Source organism: Octodon degus, unplaced genomic scaffold (assembly GCF_000260255.1).
Source record: "Octodon degus isolate 3935 unplaced genomic scaffold, OctDeg1.0 scaffold00077, whole genome shotgun sequence".
Classification (NCBI taxonomy): Eukaryota; Metazoa; Chordata; class Mammalia; order Rodentia; family Octodontidae; genus Octodon; species Octodon degus.
This window is the reverse complement of record NW_004524653.1, coordinates 1,590,865-1,599,053: the sequence shown is the minus strand read 5'-3', so window position 1 is coordinate 1,599,053 and position 8,189 is coordinate 1,590,865.

Below are 8,189 nucleotides of genomic sequence, written 5' to 3'. Positions count from 1 at the left end.
GGGAGCCTGTGAAAAGTGCGTGAATGTGGGATTGTTTCATGCAAAGAAGTTTAATTCAGACATTTAATGAACACTTTTAGGGGAACAGGGAAGAGAAGAGAAGCGGATATGGGATGTGAGCAGAACTTAAACAGTGTCAGCCTTGGTGTCCCCATACCCAACCCAGAGAGTGTCCCTCCAGAAAGCTCTTAGGACGGGGTTCAGCCAACACACACACAAACTCACACATGTGTGCACACACACACTCTCAGTGGAATCTGAAGAGTACAATAGATACTGGGAAAAGGGAATGAACTTATTCAAAAGGAAAGAGTTACTGAGTTGAGGAGAAGGACAGGAGAGGAAGTGGGGAAAATAGAGTTATCTATGTATATAAGCAGAATGGTTTGGACAACTGTACTGTGCATTTCTGCTGGCCTATAGAAAGGAGCAGTTAATGCTTTAATTTGTTTCATGTCCTTTTTTCAATTGTTTGTACCTTTTCTCTTCTTAATTTCTTACATGTTTCTTTCTTTTCTCTTCTTCCACTTTTATATGCATACATCTGGTAATATGAATAACTGGTTGGAAGACAATACTGTGTATTACAACAAATACTGTGAAACTCATTACTTTGTTAAGTGAAAATGTGTCATTTATAGTTTTCTCTGCTTTAATTCTAATTTGTACTCTCTTTTAAAAAAAATTTTTTTTTAATGTTTTAAATACTTTCCATGAAGCAAGCAACAGCTGAGTCTCTGGGGCCCATGGTAACAAAGGCCCAGGACATGGGCACAGCAGTTCTTCTGACCCTGTGACCTTGGATACATTCCCATGATGCTCTCTGCTTTGGATTCTTTGTGGTGGAAGCAAAGGGCCACAAAGCCCTCCGGGAGAGCTGATGTGGGACTATAGGGCAATTCCATGCAGAGCTTAGAGCACCACCTAGCTTGGAGGAAGACCTCTGTTCCGACGTTAGCACGCTGGCTGCATGTGGCGACACTGCCACCTGCCAGCTCAGCAGCCACGGTCAAGGGGCAGACCCACCTTAGGTTTCAGTCTCCTTATGTGTGCAACAGATGATGCTGCAGCCCGTCTCACTAGGGTATTTTAAGCACTGGACACAGTGGTCACAGAGAGCCTGATCTCACAGGAGGAGCCCACACTGGGTTTTGTGCTCAGTGCCGAACATTTCTAGTTGCCCAGCAGGTACTTGTGCCAACTGAACTACATCCTCAGCCCTTGTTCTAGGACCTCTAAAGACATTTTGCCTGCCTTGTGAATGAGAGCCTCCACAATGTCACCAAGTGCTGAGCCTCCCAAAGCCTGTATTCCATTTTTCCCAAGATGACTAGCAACAAAGGAAGCTATGGGCCACGCACATTCAGAGCCTGTGGATATATGAGTCAGCCACCCAGTGATTCCTCCCCACTTTTGCTGCAAATAATTTAAACATCTCAAGGGAAAATACCTTTCACCCCTGTGTTTGATTCCCAGCTCTTTTCCCTGCCCAACTGTGTGAGCTTAGGCCATTCCTTTCTTCATCATAAAATAGGGACAAGGATCACATCTCTTAGGATGACTTGAAGATTCAAAAGAAACTTCATGGGCTAGCCAGATAGCTCAGCAGATTAAAGAGCCTGCTGAGGCAGACACAGGGGCCTGGGGTTCCAACCCTGATGTGCCATGCTAGCCCTGACCCCAGGGCACACTGAGACAGCAATTGAGACTGGGCGTGGTGGCATGTACCTGTAATCCCAGCACTTGGGAGGCTGAAAACAGAAGGATCACTATGAATCTGATCTGTGTAGTGAGACCCTGTAGACCCTGTACTAAATACATTAAAAAACAAAGAAGAAAATTCATGTATGCCACTAAGTTGTTGTTAACCTATGACCCAGTCATCACAATAGAAAGTAGCATCCTAGGATGGTGTCACAGAAGGGTAACTTTTCATTTATTTGCACCTCATTCTTCTAGTCTGCCAAATAAATGGAGCAGGTATTTTCAACACTGTTAAAGACTCAAAGGATTAAGAAGTGAGTTTTTTTGGTGTGTATAAGACAGCCAATGTTAGGTTGCATGAATTGGGTAGATTGTTCTCAATCTTGGAGTCCCTGTCTTTTCCCCACCATGGGGATTATAGCATGTATGCTCAGGAAGTCAGTGGGTGAGTTAAACAGGGTATTCATTTGTTTTTGTTTCTGTCCTGTCATCTCTCCTTTATTTTACTGTTTTCTGTACTTACATTTTAGTTGGAAAATCATGGGGTATTTAACTTTCTTTGTCTGGCTCATTTCACTAACATTATGGTCCGTAGTTCCATCCATTCTCCTGCAACTCACATGATTTCCTTCTGTATTATGGTTAACTAACATTCCATTGTGTACGTGTACCCCATCTTCATCATATAAACTACTCCTAACCCTGCCTGCCTTAAGTTCAAGACTCAAAAAGGGAGAGTGACTGTCATCATTATAATTACTGTCCTGGGTAAATGTGGACATTCACAGCCAAAGGAAGTCTTCACAGATCTTCTAAAGCACGGGAGTAGAACTAGCTTCTTACCCTCGGTGCCATCTCTGCCAGACCCCAGCCCACCCCTGGTCTTTTCTAACTGCCCGCAGCCTTAGCTGCATTACCTCCTGGTCAAGGGCCATGTGCAGGCTAGCTCTGAGGGACACTGGTAATCGGTCTCCAATCAGACTCAAGGCCATGCCCAAGGCTGGCCTGCAGGAATGAGCTATTCTTTATCTTAGTCATTTTACGTCAGGGCATCAGGCAGTAGGGCACTGGGGACAAACATCCTCAGGACCTGCGTCATCCAGCAGCCTCAGCCGAAAGCCTTCATCTCACCTGTCCCTGACCCACTTGGCTCTTCTAGGCAGGCATCTCTCTGCACTCTGGTTAATCCTCCAAGGGAAGCTGAAGCCCCTAAAGGGGTCCAGGGATTGTCACCCCAAATATAGTCAATCTGATGATTAGCTTAGGAACTCAGTAGGACAGGCTGGAAGACAAGCTTCGCTCAATCATCCCTTAACTGCTTAAGATGCAGATGCACTGAGGAAGAAGCCCATTACCTCTGGTCCCTTCCCTGAGTTTTTGAACTAATTCAGGAAGGAAGAAAGAAGACTGAAGTCTGCCGATGCACTGGCACAGACTTGTCACCCTCAGTGATCTTGTATATCAGTCCCATTCAGTACCAGCAAAATCATTTACTGTTACCTTTACATTTTCCACTTCCTCCTCCCTGCTGGAAAAGCCTATACGTTTCTGAATCATATGGAGCCAATAGGCAGCTACACTTTGTGATCTAAACTTGCATACCTATTTTTCTTTTCTCATTTAGCTGCTGTCAGTGTTTCCCCATCGGGGGTCTGTCCTGACCTCACCAAACCTCATTCTCACTACTACTAAAACTCTACAGCTTCCCTTGAGGGCAAAGTCCCCTGGCCACTCACCCCACAGGACAGGCACAGGGCAGACACCAGCACAGGGCAGGCACACCACCGGGATCAAGGCGCGCAAAAAGAAACCCTTCATGCAGCAAATATTTCCCAAGCACCCCTTGTAGCATTAATGCCAAATAATGAAATTTTGGGGCTCAGAAATGGAAGAAATGAGACTGGGCCAAATAGTGCAAGCAGGCACACTTCTGCACAGGCAAAGATTTTGGGGAGCAGGGCGTCTTCGGCTAAAGTAAGGCTTTAGTTGAAAGTAAAGTACAAAAAAGAAAAGGGATACCAAGAAGATGAAGAAAATTATAATTTAACACTGTTCTTTTAAGAAAACTGCACCTTCTGGACACAATCACGTTACCTAAGGTCATTCATGTCTGGATGCCATATCTGTCTTCCTGGGCTAGTTTGCGCTCCCGGGCATGTTTATGCTATGAACAAAGACAAGAAAGGATTGTGACAGGGACGCAGAGGATGGACCTGGAGTTGTATAATAAGAAACTAAAGGCAAAGCAGAGATTGACTTCCATTGTACATTTGCTTTTACATTCACTGTGGCTATGAGTACACCAGTCACTCAGGAAACCGTTGTCCAAAAGCTCTAATTTTTCCTAACCTATCTCATCCCCTTGCAAGGTTGAGATCACCAAGATAAGAGTGACTAGTTTTCAGGGTTTATGGGGACATCTGATTACCAACTTTTACAACATCTAGCTTGAGATCCTTTCCCTGGAGCAAAGCCTGAAGTCTCCAGTCATTGTCCTAAACCTGTGACCACCTGGGTTTCAGGAAATGCGGAGCCTCGAGCCCATCTCCCATGAGATCATCCTCTTGAGCAAACACAGTCATCTCATGGGAAGCTGGCTGCTCCGAAAGCCACAGGATTCCTTGGGAGCTATGGAAACCAGAACTTGCTCGGCCTAGACCCTGGCCCATCTTAACTCTTTTTGTTTTCTATTAAGTTATCACATTCATCTTAGGGACTTTGTACCTATACATAATATATCTCGGTACACCTTTTTTTCCATTCCCCTCCCCTCTCTTTAACCCTTCTCTCCCTCCTTGCTTACAAAGCTTTGTTTCCATGATTCTTCAAAGCTGGCATCAAGCTTCTGTGTATTGACAGGCTAACCTGAACTGCTTCATCGGGGTGAGCCCCTGCAGCTACAGGAGCTGGAATCTTCTCTTCTCCCTCACTTTCTAACCACCCAGTAAACTTGCTTATGCTTCAAGCTGATGTCTCATGAAATTCCTTTTCCTTGACGTGAGTCAAGAACACCCTCGGTGGACCAAGTTGAAGACCCCCTCTCAGGGGCTTGAGGGGAATCTCCTTGGACTCTATCTGGTGACAAAAGGAGTTAGCAATTGGCTGAGAAAGTGACTAAGCAACTGCTCTCAGAGTAAAGAGACCTTCATGTTGTACGGATTTGCTGCCGGGGGCTAGAGCCTGGTGATTTTCACTGGCCAGGAGAACAGTTCCAAAAGATGTATTTTCTTATGACAGACTTGGACCACCAGGCAGTCTTGGACAACTTGAACCAGAGACTGTTGAATTTGTGGGTATCTAGTCCCATCCTGCTGTATAAAACACCCCTACTTTGTGTTCTGGGCCCTCTGATAGGGCCAAGGTGTCCCCCACTCAGAGCCCAAGGAGCTCAACAAAGTGAAGACATGGAGCTCTACTGTATTAGGAGAACTTGAGAGGCTAGGGCTGCTGTGACTACTGAAGAAGCATGGAGGAGGTGAAGAAAAGAGGGGAGAAAGGAAAAGAAAACACCTTCCAGCTCCATCAGCCAAGTGGACCCAGGTTATGGTCTCGGACAAAACATTTTGAAGTGATCGACATGCCTACATCCAGAACTGCATAGAATCTGACCCAAGGATTCAGACAGCAAACAAGACAGACGGTGTGAATACAGATAGCAAAGTCTTTTGTCACATTTTAGTCACTCATCAGATGTCCGTAGGCTCAAGTAAAGGGTTACTGTTTTCAGCAAGAGTGGCCCTCAGGTCTCAAGGTAGTAACCTGGATACGTTGTCACAACCCTCATGCCGGAAGTGTTGCGACAGCAAAGCTAGCAGGAGGCTAATGATGTATTGCCCTGCTGTGTGACCTTCACAACCAGTGAGGTTTAAACTGACAAAAAGCAAGTGAAGCTAGGTTTTCCTTGGTGGATAGTTTCTCCGTCCACGCAAACACTCTACTTCTGTGGTTTTGCTATCAGACACGTGATCCCCGTCTCACTTGATACTCAAGCTGTTGGTAGCTAAAACAAAGAATGCAACAGGATACGTGGAAGTAGAAGAAAAGCACAGGCTTCATTAAAAGGAAATTACTCTCTGCAGAGTCAAGGAGGTTGATTAAAAACAAAAAAGCACAAGAGCAAGCTTGGCCCTTCTACTTAGGGTTCTGAGGTATTTATTGGGATCTTTCCGGGGTCTTGAGGTTGGACTTGGCACCTAGTAGAAGTCCTTCCAACTACTTGAAAGTCTTCACCCTCATACAGGAGTTTTTTAACTTACATGGATGGGCCTAGTTGGAACCTATATGGCTGCCAAAGCCCACCAAGGAGGAGAAAAGCATAATGCCGGTGATATTATAATGTCCATGAAGTTACCCTCTGTTACCCTAAAATAGTCAGACTACACACTCCTCAGGATCATGCAGTTGTCAGGGAAGTACGGCAAAGGCAGGGCCACTTCTCTGAGGCTGATGCCAGGATGTCAAGGAAATGGGGTTGGGGCAAGACGCTCTTTTGGTCTCCACGAGCCAGAGGCATCCAGTCTACGTGTCTAAGGTCACAATGTTTCCCGCACTGTCCATTTCTTGTCTCAGCTTCCCCCTCAGAGACATGATCTTCATGAATCTGTACAGAAGTCAAAAAGCTGAAGGTGTTTTTTTTTTCTTTTTTCAGTAGCTGCTTCCTTTATTTTATTTATTTTTTTTAGCTGCTTCCTTTAAAGAGAGGCATTGCCTTTGCCTATAGAGGCCCATGGCTCTGTCCTGCTAGCTAAGTGTTATAGGGCAATCTCTGGCACTTCAAGCTTAAATTCTGGCAGGATGGGCTGAAATCCCTAAACTAGCATTAGCCTGGCATGGCGCTGTAGCAATCTGGAAGATATAAATGAGGTTAAGAGGGCCGGGGATGTAGCTCAGTGGCACAGTGCCTGCCTGGCAAGCACAAGGCCCTAAATTAGATTCTCAATATATAAAAAAAAAAAAAAACCTCTATAAATGAGGTTAAGAGGTTAAGTAAGCAATGTCCAAGGATTAGGGGAATAGTATGGTTGTGAAAGGTCCAGCCAAAGAGGCAAGTGAAGAGAACCAAAGCCAGACATTTGAATTTCCAATTAGCCAATCAATCCCCCGGTCTTCATAATGTTCCAGAAGGTCCTTGGCTGTCTTTGATAGAGTCCAGGTTCTTTATGACTTGGCCAATTTCATTCATAAGGAAGCAGCATTCTTCTTTTAGCATGGCACAAGTCCTAATTCAGTTGGCTGCAAGGAGATCAAGAGCCCCACAGGCTTGGAGAACAATTCCAGTTGGGAGTTTAACTCCTCCTGAAGTGACATCGTGGTGCCTACCAAGTCAGTTATTTGTTGACCAAGAGGGCCAATGCTAGGAGGTAGGTTTGGACCAGGGAATATATGAGTGCCCTGATTGTGCTTTTTCTCATGAGGAGTCCTACAAGCATCAAGAGGGAGGCTGGCTCAGCCCTCTTAAAGCACTTCATGATAGATCCCCCAATGTTTTGAGACAGATGAATTGATACTGGGGGAGCTAGGAAAGTTCATCTTGGAGAGAATACAAACCAGCGTTCAAGTGCCTGTCCATATTAGGGAAGGGCATAAGAGGGCCATAGTAGCACAAAGGAAGTAGGTGAAAGTTTTTAGACTTTCCACAGGATAATATAGAGATTACTCCATAGTGCTTGGGCTTCTGCACCGTACGCACTCCGTGCCTGGTGGATTGACTAATTCTCTGCCGTGGACATGCCCATTACAGGACCGAGACAGGCAGACATTCCTGAAGTATGACTCCACGTTAGGAAGTCTTGTGTTTCATCCCAGCCCGAAACTCAATGAATCTTAAGGCAGTTTGAGCCTTATTAATTGTGAGGCTGATAGGAAAATTTTAGATATTAAATGGACATGTGCTATGACTTTGGACCACCTTGAGGTTCTAAAATAGCTACTTTGAGTTCCTGCGAGAAGCCTCATGAGATTACATAATTTGTATAGCACTCAGGCATACGCGAGGAAAATAGAAATCTGTTGAGGAAAACTGTCTTTTTTCTGCCTGCTAGATTGAGGGTGAAAATAGAGTCATGACATTTTGTTACACAGACAAATGGGACAGCATTTGGGTGGGAGAAGCTATAAGTGACGTTGACGATTGTAGTAGATTTTAATAATAATATTTTCAAACATGAGTGCAGTGACTGGAAGTCCCAGTGGGTCCAGAGTGGGTAAAATGAAGCCTCTAATTTCTAAATCTACCCTTATGCTAATAACCCAACTTGACTTATTAAAAGTTATGAGACGTGCTCTCTAAAAATGCCCAGTCATTATTCATGGCCTAAGCAACTATAGGACATTTACCTGGGCACACAAACCCACCACTTTGAACGTTTGGGACGAGAGGTATCTGGATTTATATAAGAAATGGCCTGCTGAGTTACAGAGCAGAAAGCACAGCTAGGTAAGAAAAAGGTGTAAAATATAGCCAGACTAAGAAAACACTGTACAGG